The sequence below is a fragment of the Trachypithecus francoisi genome, unplaced genomic scaffold, assembly GCF_009764315.1.
Source record: "Trachypithecus francoisi isolate TF-2019V2 unplaced genomic scaffold, Tfra_2.0 Lachesis_group4, whole genome shotgun sequence".
NCBI lineage: Eukaryota > Metazoa > Chordata > Mammalia > Primates > Cercopithecidae > Trachypithecus > Trachypithecus francoisi.
The window spans coordinates 8,910,545-8,924,604 of record NW_022681469.1 but is presented as its reverse complement, the minus strand read 5'-3'; positions in this window follow the sequence as shown (position 1 = coordinate 8,924,604).

The following is a 14,060-nucleotide window of genomic DNA, read 5'->3' as shown; positions in this document are numbered from 1 at the left end:
TATACTTACATTGTTTCTTTCTAAAAATATAAACAAATCACAGCACACGTTCTTAATTTCTTTCTTTCTTTTTTCAGATATAGAGACCCTTTTGTCACCCAGGCTGGAGTGCTGTGGCATGTTCATAGCTCACTGCAGCCTTGAACTCCTGAGCTCATGGTCCTCTTGCCTCAGCCTCCAAGTAGCTAAGACTACCAGCAAGTGTCATCATACCCAGCTAATTACATTTTTTTTTTTTTTTGCAGAGACTAGGGCAGGGAGGGTCTCACTATACTGCCCAAGCTGGTCTGCCCAAGCTATACTGCCCAAGCTATACTGCCCAAGCTATACTGCCCAAGCTCCTGGCTTCAAGCAATCCTCCCACCTCAGCCTCCCAAAGTGTTGGGATTATAGGTGAGCCCATGTGCCTGGCCATAGATTCTTAATTTCTTCTCTCTCCCTTTTGTTTTTGTTTTTGTTTTTTTTTTTTAATCATAAAAGGTAGTGTACTGTTTATATGGCTCTATGTCTTGTTTTTTTCACTTAACAACATATCATGAGGATTGCTCCATCTCAATATCTACAGAGTCTCCTTATTTGTTTTATACAACTGCACAGTAGTCCTTTGTGTATCAATACCTGCATTTGTGTTAAACTGTTTCATTTGGGATATTTCTAAAACTTTGCAGTTTCAAACAGTACTGGATTGTTTGCTACATTTCCCTCCACATAGGCTGTGCCACTCTGTATTTTCACTAATGAAGTGTGAAGGTGCATGTTTGTTCTCATATCATGGGTTTTGAAAATCTGATGAATTTGCATTTCTCTCCATGTGAGTGAGATTAAGCATCTTTTCTATATGTTTAATATCAGTTTGTTTCTCTGTTAAAATTTTTTCACATATTTTGTCCATTTTTACAATGAATTGTTGGATTTTGCATCTTTACAATCAGCAAACTTAATTTTTTAGAGCAGTTTTAGATTCACAGCAAAATTGAGTGGAAAGCACAGAGTTCCCATACACTCCCTATCCTCACACATGCCCAGCATCCCCAGCTATTGACATCCAGCACCACAGTGATACATTTGTAATAAGCAGTAAACACAGCCTGACACTCTACACAAGAAGAGCTTCGTCACTTGTCTATTCTATGAGTTACAAATATTATTTTTCAGGTTGTCCTATTTTACTTTGTTTTTGTTATGTAGAAGTGTATCACTATTATGCAGGCAAATTAATCAAATGATGTGTATTTCTGGTTTTTGAGTCATACCTTCCACATGTATAGATTTTAATGGAATTGTTTTGTTTCTTTCTAGGACTTAAGACATTTTTTTCTAGTATTTAAATGTTTTATTCATTTGTTATTCATCCTGATGTTTATGAAGCAATTCTTCTCCCTTGCCTGCATAAACTGTTCTTCTAGCTACCAAACAATTGAAGAGGAAGAGAATATCTTAATAAAAAATATTCTAGCTACTTAACAGAAAGGACATGTTAGAATATGATATTACCATTTTGCAATATCCAGTAAGGTAATGGGTCTATACAACACTCGTGAATAACTGCTAACATAAAAAGAGAAAAAGCAAAGCATCAAGTGCCCCCTGATGGAAATATACAACACCATCTACGAGTAATATTGTCAAAAAGTTGAACTTGATTGTGACCTCTTTGATCAAATCAACCACAACTAAATTCCAATTTATAAAAATGTATGAGACTGAGGAACATGGCAAGTGATATTAAACAGAAAAATTCAGAATGGAGAAAAATCAATAGGACAAATTATATGGTATTTTTAAATGAATACATTGCAAGAAAAGCAATGGGGGAAGAATCTTTTGTTTTGGGCCATGATAGAGTAATGGGAATTGTTACTTACCCTCCTTCCATAAACAACCAGAAAAACGGTAAAATATATAAAGGAATTGTTTCCAGACATTGGACAACAGGCTGCTCAGGACTGATCCATGAGATAGATCAAGTGGGTGGAAAATGAAAATAGATGTCAACTGAGATTTCCACAAAAGAATAAGAGATCAAAAATAGTAAATACTTGGATAAATATAAAATATTATTTTTATCATTTAAAATTTCTTTAGAAGATAGCTGATAGACTCTTGAAAGCATTTTCATTGTATTTACCTTTTATGTAAATGTAAAATGTTTGATAACAGTAATGCGGAAGATGGAAAGAAGGGAGTGAAAGTATAATATTATAAAGGTCTTACGGATGAAGTGACATAATATTTACTGATGGTAGAATGTGGTGTTACAGAGAATAAAATAAGGTGCAGCTAATAAAGCAATAGTGGGAATAAAAAGAAATTTTAAAAAGTTGCCATAAAAGGCTGGGTGCAGTGGCTCACACCTATAATCCCAGCACTTTGGGAGGCTAAGGCAGGCTGATCACCTGTGGTCAGGAGTTTGAGACCAGTTTGGTCAACAAGGTGAAACCCTATCTCTACTACAGAAAACAAAAACAAACAAACAAACAAACAAGAAAACAAAAATTAACCTGGTGTGGTGACATGCTCCTGTAGTCTTAGCTACTTGGGAGGCTGAGGCAGGAGAATCGCTTGAACCCAGGAGGCGAAGGTTGCAGTGAGCCGAGATCGCGCCACTGCACTTCAGCATGGGTGACAGAGCAAGACTCCATTTTAAAATAAACAAAAAAGTTGGCATCAAAAAGAATAGTTGGAACAAATAAAAACAAATAGCAAAATGATGGATTTAAACACAACCATATTGATAATCATATTAGATGTAAATTTCTAAATGCTCCAATTATAAGACACATTGTCAGATTGGATAAAAAAGCAAGACTTCACTGTATGCTATCTAAAGGAAAGTCACTTTAAATATAAAAGCACAAATGGGTTAAATGTAGATGAACTGAAAAAGATATATATCATGCATACATTAGACATACAAAAACGGTAATGGCTATATTAGTTATCAAAGTGGGCTTTAGAACAGTGCTATCTCTTCACAGGGATAAAGAAGAATACTTCATAATAATAAGTAGTATAATAATAATAAATTAATTCATCAACAAGACAATAATACTGGCTGTGCATCCACCTAACTAATAACTAACAGCTTCAAAAAATAACGAAACTTCAAAATTCAAGAAGTGAAAATGGACAGAAATGGAGAAACAGACAAATTCACAATTATAGTTGGAGATTTCACCCTAACTTTCTTCATAATGTATACTATTTCCAAACATCTATAAGGGCTTTTTTTCCCCTAAGATTGAGCACAGATGACCAAAGAGAAACTGTGTTTCATAATTCAGATTCCTGCACACCAATCTTTGACTTGAGGTATCATTTCCTGATTTCCCATAATCTTATTACTAAGTAGGTAGGTTGAGATCTGAAGAGATGCATGAAGGGACGGAAGGAGAATGAACTGTTTTAGATTAGGGTTCCAGATCTCGCACAGTGGGTGGCTTTGTTTATGCATCTCAGCATTCTGGGCCTCAGTTTTCTCCTCTGTTAGAAAATAATAGTAGTCTCTCTGCTGTCTCTGAAAAGAAAGCTGGAGTCCCTCCAGTTACTATGAGTGGATAAAGAACATTGTTGTTCTTTTTATTTTTTATTTTATTTTATTTTATTTTATTATACTTTAAGTTCTAGGGTACATGTGCATAACGTGCAGGTTTGTTACATATGTATACTTGTGCCATGTTGGTGTGCTGCACCCATCAACGCGTCAGCACCCATCAACTCGTCATTTACATCAGGTATAATTCCCAATGCAATCCCTCCCCCCTCCCCGCTCCCCATGATAGGCCCCGGTGTGTGATGTTCCCCTTCCCGAGTCCAAGTGATCTCATTGTTCAGTTCCCACCTATGAGTGAGAACATGCGGTGTTTGGTTTTCTGTTCTTGTGAAAGTTTGCTGAGAATGATGGTTTCCAGCTGCATCCATGTCCCTACAAAGGACACGAACTCATCCTTTTTTATGGCTGCATAGTATTCCATGGTGTATATATGCCACATTTTCTTAATCCAGTCTGTCACTGATGGACATCTGGGTTGATTCCAAGTCTTTGCTATTGTGAATAGTGCCACAATAAACATACGTGTGCATGTGTCTTTATAGCAGCATGATTTATGATCCTTTGGGTATATACCCAGTAATGGGATGGCTGGGTCATATGGTACTTCTAGTTCTAGATCCTTGAGGAATCGCCATACTGTTTTCCATAATGGTTGAACTAGTTTACAATCCCACCAACAGTGTAAAAGTGTTCGTATTTCTCCACATCCTCTCCAGCACCTGTTGTTTCCTGACTTTTGAATGATTGCCATTCTAACTGGTGTGAGACGGTATCTCATTGTGGTTTTGATTTGCATTTCTCTGATGGCCAGTGATGATGAGCATTTTTTCATGTGTCTGTTGGCTGTATGCATGTCTTCTTTTGAGAAATGTCTGTTCATATCCTTTGCCCACTTTTTGATGGGGTTGTTTGTTTTTTTCCTGTAAATTTGTTTGAGTTCTTTGTAGGTTCTGGATATTAGCCCTTTGTCAGATGAGTAGATTGCAAACATTTTCTCCCATTCTGTGGGTTTCCTGTTCACTCTGATGGTAGTTTCTTTTGCTGTGCAGAAGCTCTTTAGTTTAATTAGATCCCATTTGTCAATTTTTGCTTTTGCTGCCATTGCTTTTGGTGTTTTAGACATGAAGTCCTTGCCCGTGCCTATGTCCTGAATGGCATTACCTAGGTTTTCTTCTAGGGTTTTTATGGTATTAGGTCTAACATTTAAGTCTCTAATCCATCTTGAATTAATTTTTCTATGAGGAGTAAGGAAAGGATCCAGTTTCAGCTTTCTACTTTTGGCTAGCCAATTTTCCCAGCACCATTTATTAAATAGGGAATCCTTTCCCCATTTCTTGTTCCTCTCAGGTTTGTCAAAGATCAGATGGCTGTAGATGTGTGGTATTATTTCTGAGGACTCTGTTCTGTTCCATTGGTCTATATCTCTGTTTTGGTACCAGTACCATGCTGTTTTGGTTACTGTAGCCTTGTAGTATAGTTTGAAGTCAGGTAGTGTGATGCCTCCAGCTTTGTCCTTTTGACTTAGGATTGTCTTGGCAATGCGGGCTCTTTTTTGGTTCCATATGAACTTTAAAGCCGTTTTTTCCAATTCTGTGAAGAAACTCATTGGTAGCTTGATGGGGATGGCATTGAATCGGTAAATAACCTTGGGCAGTATGGCCATTTTCATGATATTGATTCTTCCTATCCATGAGCATGGAATGTTCTTCCATTTGTTTGTGTCCTCTTTTATTTTGTTGAGCAGTGGTTTGTAGTTGTCCTTGAAGAGGTCCTTCACATCCCTTGTAAGTTGGATTCCTAGGTATTTTATTCTCTTTGAAGCAATTGTGAATGGGAGTTCACTCATGATTTGGCTCTCTGTTTGTCTGTTATTAGTGTATAACAATGCTATTAGGTCTGCTTGCTGCAGAGATGAGTTCAATTCCTGGATATCCTTGTTAACTTTCTGTCTCGTTGATCTGTCTAATGTTGACAGTGGAGTGTTGAAGTCTCCCATTATTATTGTATGGGAGTCTAAGTCTCTTTGTAAGTCTCTAAGGACTTGCTTTATGAATCTGGGTGCTCCTGTATTGGGTGCATATATATTTAGGATAGTTAGCTCTTCCTGTTGAATTGATCCCTTTACCATTATGTAATGGCCTTCTTTGTCTCTTTTGATCTTTGATGGTTTAAAGTCTGTTTTATCAGAGACTAGGATTGCAACCCCTGCTTTTTTTTGTTCTCCATTTGCTTGGTAGATCTTCCTCCATCCCTTTATTTTGAGCCTATGTATGTCTCCCTGTTAGGCTACTCAGGGGTCAGGGACCCACTTGAGCAGGCAGTCTGTTCCTTCTCAGATCTCAACCTCCGTGTTGGGAGATCCACTGCTCTCTTCAAAGCTGTCAGACAGAGTCATTTGCATCTGCAGAGGTTTCTGCTGCTTTTGTTGTTGTTGTTGTTGTTGTTGTTAACTGTGCCCTGTCCCCAGAGGTGGAGTCTACAGAGACAGGCAGGTTTCCTTGAGCTGCTGTGAGCTCCACCCAGTTCAAGCTTCCCAGCGGCTTTGTTTACCTACTTAAGCCTCAGCAATGGCGGGCGCCCCTCCCCCAGCCTTGCTGCTGCCTTGCGGTTAGATCGCAGACTGCTGTGTTAGCAATGAGGGAGGCTCCGTGGGCATGGGACCCTCCAGGCCAGGTGTGGGATATATTCTCCTGGTGTGCCCGTTTGCTTAAAGCACAGTATTGGGGTGGGAGTCACCCGATTTTCCAGGTGGTGTGTCTCAGTTCCCCTGGCTAGGAAAAGGGATTCCCTTCCCCCTTGCACTTCCCAGGTGAGGCGATGCCTCGCCCTGCTTCAGCTCTCGCTGGTCAGGCTGCAGCAGCTGACCAGCACCGATTGTCCGGCACTCCCTAGTGAGATGGACCAAGTACCTCAGTTGAAAATGCAGAAATCACTGGTCTTCTGTGTCGCTCGCACTGGGAGTTGGAGACTAGAGCTGTTCCTATTCAGTCATCTTGCTCCACCCCTCTGGCAACCTCTTAATTATTTCCCCAGTTTCTGTTCTCCTCAGCATATTTTGCTTCCACCATTAGTATTATGGAATGGCTAAGAATTCAGGAGTGTATAAGCAAATCCTGGCTTTTAGAGGGGTGGGGCTAAAAAGACTGTGTAGACAAGTATGGAAGGAATCTGAGGTGTGGTGAGAGTAGCAGAAACCTATGGAAGAAAAATGCCTGCTTCTTTGCTTCATGCTTTGTTGGCTGTTCTGTGCCAAGTAATAAATAAAGCTGGTATCTGTAACTGTCTGCACATTACTCATATGACCATAGGGACTCAATAGCACTGGGAGAAGAGGGCTTGTACTAATGTTGCTCCCTCATGTCGGACTCCTCAAGAGAAGTCCCAGGACTGTTCTGTCCTTTGTGGTCTCTCTTTGAGGATCATTGTTCTCTGCACCACTTTGTAGGTTTATAACTATGTTTTGACCAACATACAACCCTGTAGGTTTGTAACTGTGTTCTGACCAACATCTGAGAAGTACTGTGGGTAGGTAGGCCAGGGCTCATGATTTGAGAGAGTCTGGGGATTTGTACTCATTGGGTAAGGCCTAAAGATACTGGTGCTTAGTAACATTTTCCCCCTTTAAAGCCATAGATATTACTAGTGGCAGAATCAGACTCATACACTTTTCCACTGACACTGCATTCTGTATAGTAATGGGAGACATCCAGTGCTGATATGCTAACCTGAGAATCTACTACTGAAGCTCATGGAACAAAGCAGGCGTCATTGGGCTAACAGAAAGATACTGTTTACTCTTAAACAACTCAGATAAAGTTAGTAATCTTGTGCTGACAGTGTCCCCCTGGGAGAAATCTCCTGTATATTTAAATGCATTAAAGTTTGTTTTGTTTCATTTTAAGGGATAACACCATCCTCTTTAGTGATAAAAGAGTTGTTTTGATATAAATTGGGAATTCTGTAAGAGTAGGCAATCGGCTCCTGCTGGTGAGACTGGGACATGCTTTTAGGCAGAGGTGGCCTTATAACGTGCTCAGCTCTTCCTGTTTCAGTTGTCTGTCTGCTCCTCATAGGATTCAAAGGCCTGTTCGCACACCTTAATTTCCTATGACTGTCCTTAAAGGTAACTTTTTTTTTGTCTTGGTGTTTATGAATTGATGGCAAAAGTTAAATACTTCTGCCAAAGGATCTGAGTTTGGAAAGGGTAAAGTAAAAGGGAGTGGGTTGAAGGCAGCTGCAGAGTCAGGGAGACCTGGCAAATGAAAAGTACCGAGGAACAGTCTCAGGTAATGTCTAAAATGACCTTCGGAGAAAGCCACAGCTACTTCTCTCATCAGCGAGAGTTTCATGTCCCATCTGGGCCAGATATGTGGATGAGGAATGAGGAAGGATGTACAGGTGTACTTCATTTTATTGTACCTCACTTCATTGCACTTTGTGGATGATGCGCTTTCTACAAATTGAAGATTTGTGGCAACGCTGCATCAAGCAAGTCTGTTGGTGCCATTTTCCCAACAGCACTTGTTCACTTTTTGTGTCTGTATCACTTTTTGACAATTCTCACAGTATTTCAAACATTTTCATTATTATCTGTCCTGATGATTTGGGATCAGTGATCTATGATGTCCCTATTGTAATTGTTTTGTGGTGCCACAAACTGTACCTTACAAGATGATGAACTTAATTGATCATTGTGTGTTCTGACTGCTCCACCATGCAGCTGTTCCCTTGTCTCTCAACCTTGCCTCAGGCTTCCCTATTCCCTGACACAACAATATTGAAATCAAGTCAGTTAATAACCTTACAGTGGCCTCTAAGTGTTCAAATGAAAGGCAGAGTCACACACTTCTCACCTTACACCAAAAGCTATACACGATTAAGTTTAGTGGGGAAGGATGTGAAAAGCTGAGATAGACCGAAAGCTAGACCTCTTGCACCAAACAATTGGCCAAATTTGAATGCCAAGATAAAGCAATTGAAGGAAATTAAAAATGCTACTCTGGTGATTACATGAATGATAAGAAAGCTAGACAGTCTTACTGCTGACATGAGGAAAGTTTTTTTTTTTTTTATTATACTTTAAGTTCTAGGGTACATGTGCATAACGTGCAGGTTTGTTACATATGTATACTTATGCCATGTTGGTGTGCTGCACCCATCAACTCGTTAGCACCCATCAAGTCATCATTTATATCATGTATAACTCCCCAATGCAATCCCTCCCTCCTCCCCCCTCCCCATGATAGGCCCCAGTGTGTGATGAGTTTGCGTCCTTTGTAGGGACATGGATGCAGCTGGAAACCATCATTCTTAGCAAACTATCACAAGAACAGAAAACCAAACACCGCATGTTCTCACTCATAGGTGGGAACTGAACAATGAGATCACTTGGACTCGGGATGAGGAAAGTTTTATGGGTCTGGATAGAAGATTAAGCCAGCCACAACTTTCCCTTAAGCCACAGTCTAATTCAGAGCAAAGACCCCACAATTTTATATACGCTGACAGATATGAGGAAGCTGCAAGAAATAAGTTTGAAGCTAGCAGATGTCGGTTCATGAGGTTTAAGGAAATGACCTGTCCCCATTACATAAAAGTGGAAGGTGAAGCAGCAAGTGCTGATGGAGAAGCTGCAGCAAGTCATCTAGAGGATCTAGTTAAGATCACTGATGAAGGTGGCTACAATAAACAACAGATTTTCGATGGAGACAAAACAGACTTTTGTAGGCAGATTATACATCCAGGACTTTCATTGCTTGAGTGGAGAGGTCAATGCCTGGCTCCAAAGCTTCAATGGGCAGGCCGACTCTCTCATTAGGGTCTGATGCAGCTGCTGACTAACTTGAAGTCAGTGCTCACTTACCATTCCAAAAAACCCCAGAGCTTTTAAGAATTATGTTAAATCTATTCTTCCTGTGCTCTATAAATGGAACAACAAAGCCTGATGACAGCACATCTGTTTACAGTATGGCTTACTGAATATTTTAAGCCTACTGTTGATATCTACTATTTAGAAAAAAAGATTCCTTTCAAGATATTACTGCTCATTGACAATGCATTTGTTCACCCAAATCTCTTATAGAGATGTACAAAGAGATTTCATGCCTGCTAATACAACATCCCTTCTGCAGCCCATGGATCAAGGATAATTTTGATTTTTGAGCCTTATTATTTAAGAAATACATTTTGTAAGGCTATAGTTGCCATAAATAGTTCCTCTGATGGACCTGGGCAAAGTAAATTGAAAACTTTCTGGGAAGGATTCACCATTCTAGATGCCATTAACTACATTCATGATTTATGAGAGGAGATAAAAATATTAATATTAACGAGTTTGGAAGAAGTTGATTCCAACCTTCGTAGATGACTTGGAGGGGTTCAAGACTTCATTGGAGGGAGTCACTACAGATATGGTGGAGGTAGCAAGAGAAGTAGAATTAGAAGTGGAGGCCAGGTGTGTTGGCCAGCACTTTGGGAGGCCAAGGTGGGAGGATCACTTGAAACTAGGAGTTTGAAACCACACTGGACAACACAGTGAGATCCTGTCTTGACAAAAAATAATTAATCAGGCATGATAGTGTGTGCCTATAGTACCAGCTGCTTGGAAGGCTGAGGTGTGAGCATCACTTGAACCCAGGAGTTCAAGGCTGCAGTGAGCCATGATCACATGACTGTACTCAAGCCTGGGTGACAGAGTGAGACCCTGTCTCTAACAACAAAAAAGAATGTAGGCTGGAGATGTGACTGAATTGCTGCAATCTCATGATAAAACTTGAATGGATGAGGAGTTGCTTCTTACAGATGAGCAAATAAACTGATTTCTTGAGATGGAAACTACACTACGAGAATGAAAAGGCATAAGAATGATGCAATGGACTTTGGGGACACGGGAAAGGGTGGGAGGGGGTGAGGAATGAAAGACTACACACTGGGCCCAGTGTACCCTGCTCAGGTGACGGCACCAAAATCTCAGAACACGACTACGGAACCTGTCCATGTAACCAAACACTACCTGACCCCCCAAAACCTATCGAAATAAAAAATAAATCTCCTTCTTCATCTTAAAAAAAAAAAAGAAACTACTTTTGGTGAAGATACTGTGAACATTATTGAAATGATAACAAAGGATTTAAAATCATTAAATAAACTTGATAAAACAGCCGCAGGGTTTGAGAAGATTGACTCCAAGTTTGAAGGAAGTTCTACTACACTTAAAATGCTATCAAACAGCATCACACATGCTACAGAGAAACATTTTGTGAGAGGAAGAGTCATTCTGTGTGACAAACATCATTGTTATTTTATTTTAGGAAATTGCTACAGCCACCCCAGCCTTCAGCAATCACCATCTTGATCAATCAGCAGCCATCAATACTAAGGCAAGTCCCTCCACCAGCAGAAAGATTATGACTCACTGAAGGCTCAGAGGATTGGCATCTTTTGGCAATAAAGTATTTTTAAATTAAAGAATATACATTGTTTTCTAGACATAATGCTATTGCACATGTAATAGACTACAGTGTAGTATAAACATAACTTTTATATGCACTGAGAAACCAAAAAATTCATGTGGCTCTTTTTGTAGTTACATTTGCTTTATTGCAGTGGCTGGCATTGAACTTGCAATATCTCTGAGGTGTGCCTGTAGTATCTCTAAAGGGGTTAGAAGGGTACTCAGCATACAGTAAGTGATCAGCAAGTGTCAGCCAGTAGTAGTGGTGTCAGCAATAGTGATGGTAATGGTAATACTCTTGATGTCAGTCTCAGGATCATGGTTTGGTCTCCTTAAGCGCATGTATTATATAATTTCACATCATAGGTGTCCAGATACATAAAGAGAACTGAAGGCTCTAAAGGGAGAGACAGAGGTGGCAGACTTGGAAAGCACTTACCTCTTGTTACCTATACACTACAGACAGCCTCACCTTCCAATTCCAAGAAAGGACTGTGCCTTACTAGCAGATACGAAAGTTCTCAGTTGCTGTTGATTCATGGTTCAGCAGCTCCTCCTCTGCCTATGTATCTGAAAACACTTCCCTCCTAAGTCTTCAAAAAAGGCAAAATCATAAACCTCTGCTACAAAACATCCCTTCCTTCAGGCAGGGATCAATGTGGGGACACTGACCCAGTTTGTCTTTTATCTGGACTGTCAGATAGATGATGGGTGATGAAGGCAGCCAGGGACACCAGCACTAGGGCCTTATCTAGAGTGTGATATCTGAGAGTGGTTTTCATTTAATCAGGTACAATAAGGCCACTACTGAGGAATAGTGATTAATATTCTATGTGAGACTAATGCCTCCAAAACCCTCCCAAGAAAACTGACATCGTACCTGTCATCCAGGCTCCTAGTCTCACAGGCAGTAAGTAAGTCCGCTACCTGTCAGGCTGGGAACCTCTGCAAATTTTGGATACCTCACAAAAAAGTAAAATTCACCTACATTTATAAGAACTGCATGTAAAATCTATTGGAAAAAGTGTCTTTGTCTTGGTTTTCTACATTTGTGATAGAAAACAAATAATAGAACATTTCAAGATTGTAATTCAAGATTCATTTTGAAAATTTCCAAACAGAAGTTCATTCTTTGGCATTGGTAGTTATTTAACGCTGTTAGGCTCTGGATTTCCTGAGCAAGCTTAGGAAGGCCTATCTGGCTAATTAAAACTCTTGCTGTATATATGTAAATAACCAAGCCATACATAATAATGGTATTGAGGGCTCAAGAATCATTGTTGGAGGTTATGTATGATTACAAGGTAGAAAATGACATCAAAATGATACAACATATGGAAATAAGCAAAGTAGATTACTGGGTATTCTTTCTGTGTGATTCGAGGCTTGGCTGATGTCTAAGATACTACAACTCTGTTGAGAGGTAACTTCCAATTTTGCTTATAGACAAGTAAATAATTTTTTTGTCTGGCAGAACATATACCCCAAAATTACATTTTATGACTGATATGGTTTGGGTCTATGTCCCCGCCCAAATCTCATGCCAAACTGTAATCCCCAATGTTGGAGGTGGGGCCTGGTAGGAGGCGATTGGGTCATGGCGGTGGTCCTTCAAGAACGGTTTGGCACCATCCCTTGATGCAGTTCTTGCGATAGTGGGTAAGTTCTCACGAGATCTGGCTGTTTAAAAGTGTGTAGCACTGCCACCTTCCACTCTTGCTCCTGCTCCAGCCATGTAAGACGTGCATGCTTCCCCTTTTCCTTCCAACATATTGAAAGTTTCCTGAGGTCTTCCAAGAAGCCATCATGCTTCCTGCACAGCCCATGGAATTGTGAGCCAATTACACCTCTTTTCTTTATAAATTATCTGGTTGCAGGAATTTCTTTATAGGAGCGCAAGAACAGATTAATACAATGACCATCTTAGGAACAGTCATTAAATGGGCACATGGGAAATCTTATCCCCTTACAAATGTCCTTTGAACTAATTATAATATCTTACTGGTTTCCTCATTAATCAATAAGTTAAGTAAAATCTTTTACATGTATGTATTTTAAATTTTCATGAAAATCATGACCTTGCTTTTTTTCCTTTTAATTTTACTTTAACAGGAAACACAGAGAAATATCACAAGCAAAGCCTCAGCAGTGGGACTATGAGACACAGAGAAGATTAAACAACTTGAGGAGGGATCTGCTGCTGTCTGAATGTTTGTGTATCCTCTTCCAAATTAATGTATTGAAACCTAATCCCCAAGTGATGGTATTAAGAGGTAGGGCCTTTGGAAGGTACTTAGGTACTCATGGTGGAGCCCTCATGAAAGAAGTTAGTGCCCTTAAACAGGCTGGAGAGAGACCCCTCACCCCTTCCACCATGTGGGGAAACAGCAAGAAGGCACCATCTATGAATCAGGAAACAGGTCATCACCAGATAACAAACCTGTCAGTACTTTGATCTTGGATTTGTCAGCCTCCAGAACTGTGAGAAACAAATTTCTGTTGCTTATAAATTACTAATTCTATAGTATTTTGTTATAGCAGTCCAAATAGACTAAGATGGGATCATTAAAAGCATTTACTGAGTACCTGTGACATTTCAGAAACTGCCTTTATACCTCTGTCTCCTTTAGCTATGTGAAATAGGTATTAACAGGAACTGTGATTGGAATTTTAGGTAAGCAGAGTTCCACTGAAACATTGTGTTAAATTGCCTCTCAAGGAGAGGAATAGAGGAAGATTTGGCCCAGAAAGAAAGATTGAAACATTGCAACAATAGCTGAATTCCAGGCTTAGCAATAAGGATGCTAAATCTTATGCAGTAAGAGCTTCCCAACTACCATGACATGGACTGTCTGCATGGGCTTCACCAATTCATTGCAACAGGGACTGGAAAGGACGAGATCTAGAGTGTTTCACTCTTAAAATGCGTTCACTGTCCTTTTTTTTTTAACCACCAATTTTCTATCACAATTTAGAATTGTATCCACTAAAAGAAATGTTCAAGATCTAACCCCTAGTACCCTAGTACTTGAGAATGTGACCCTATTTGGAAAC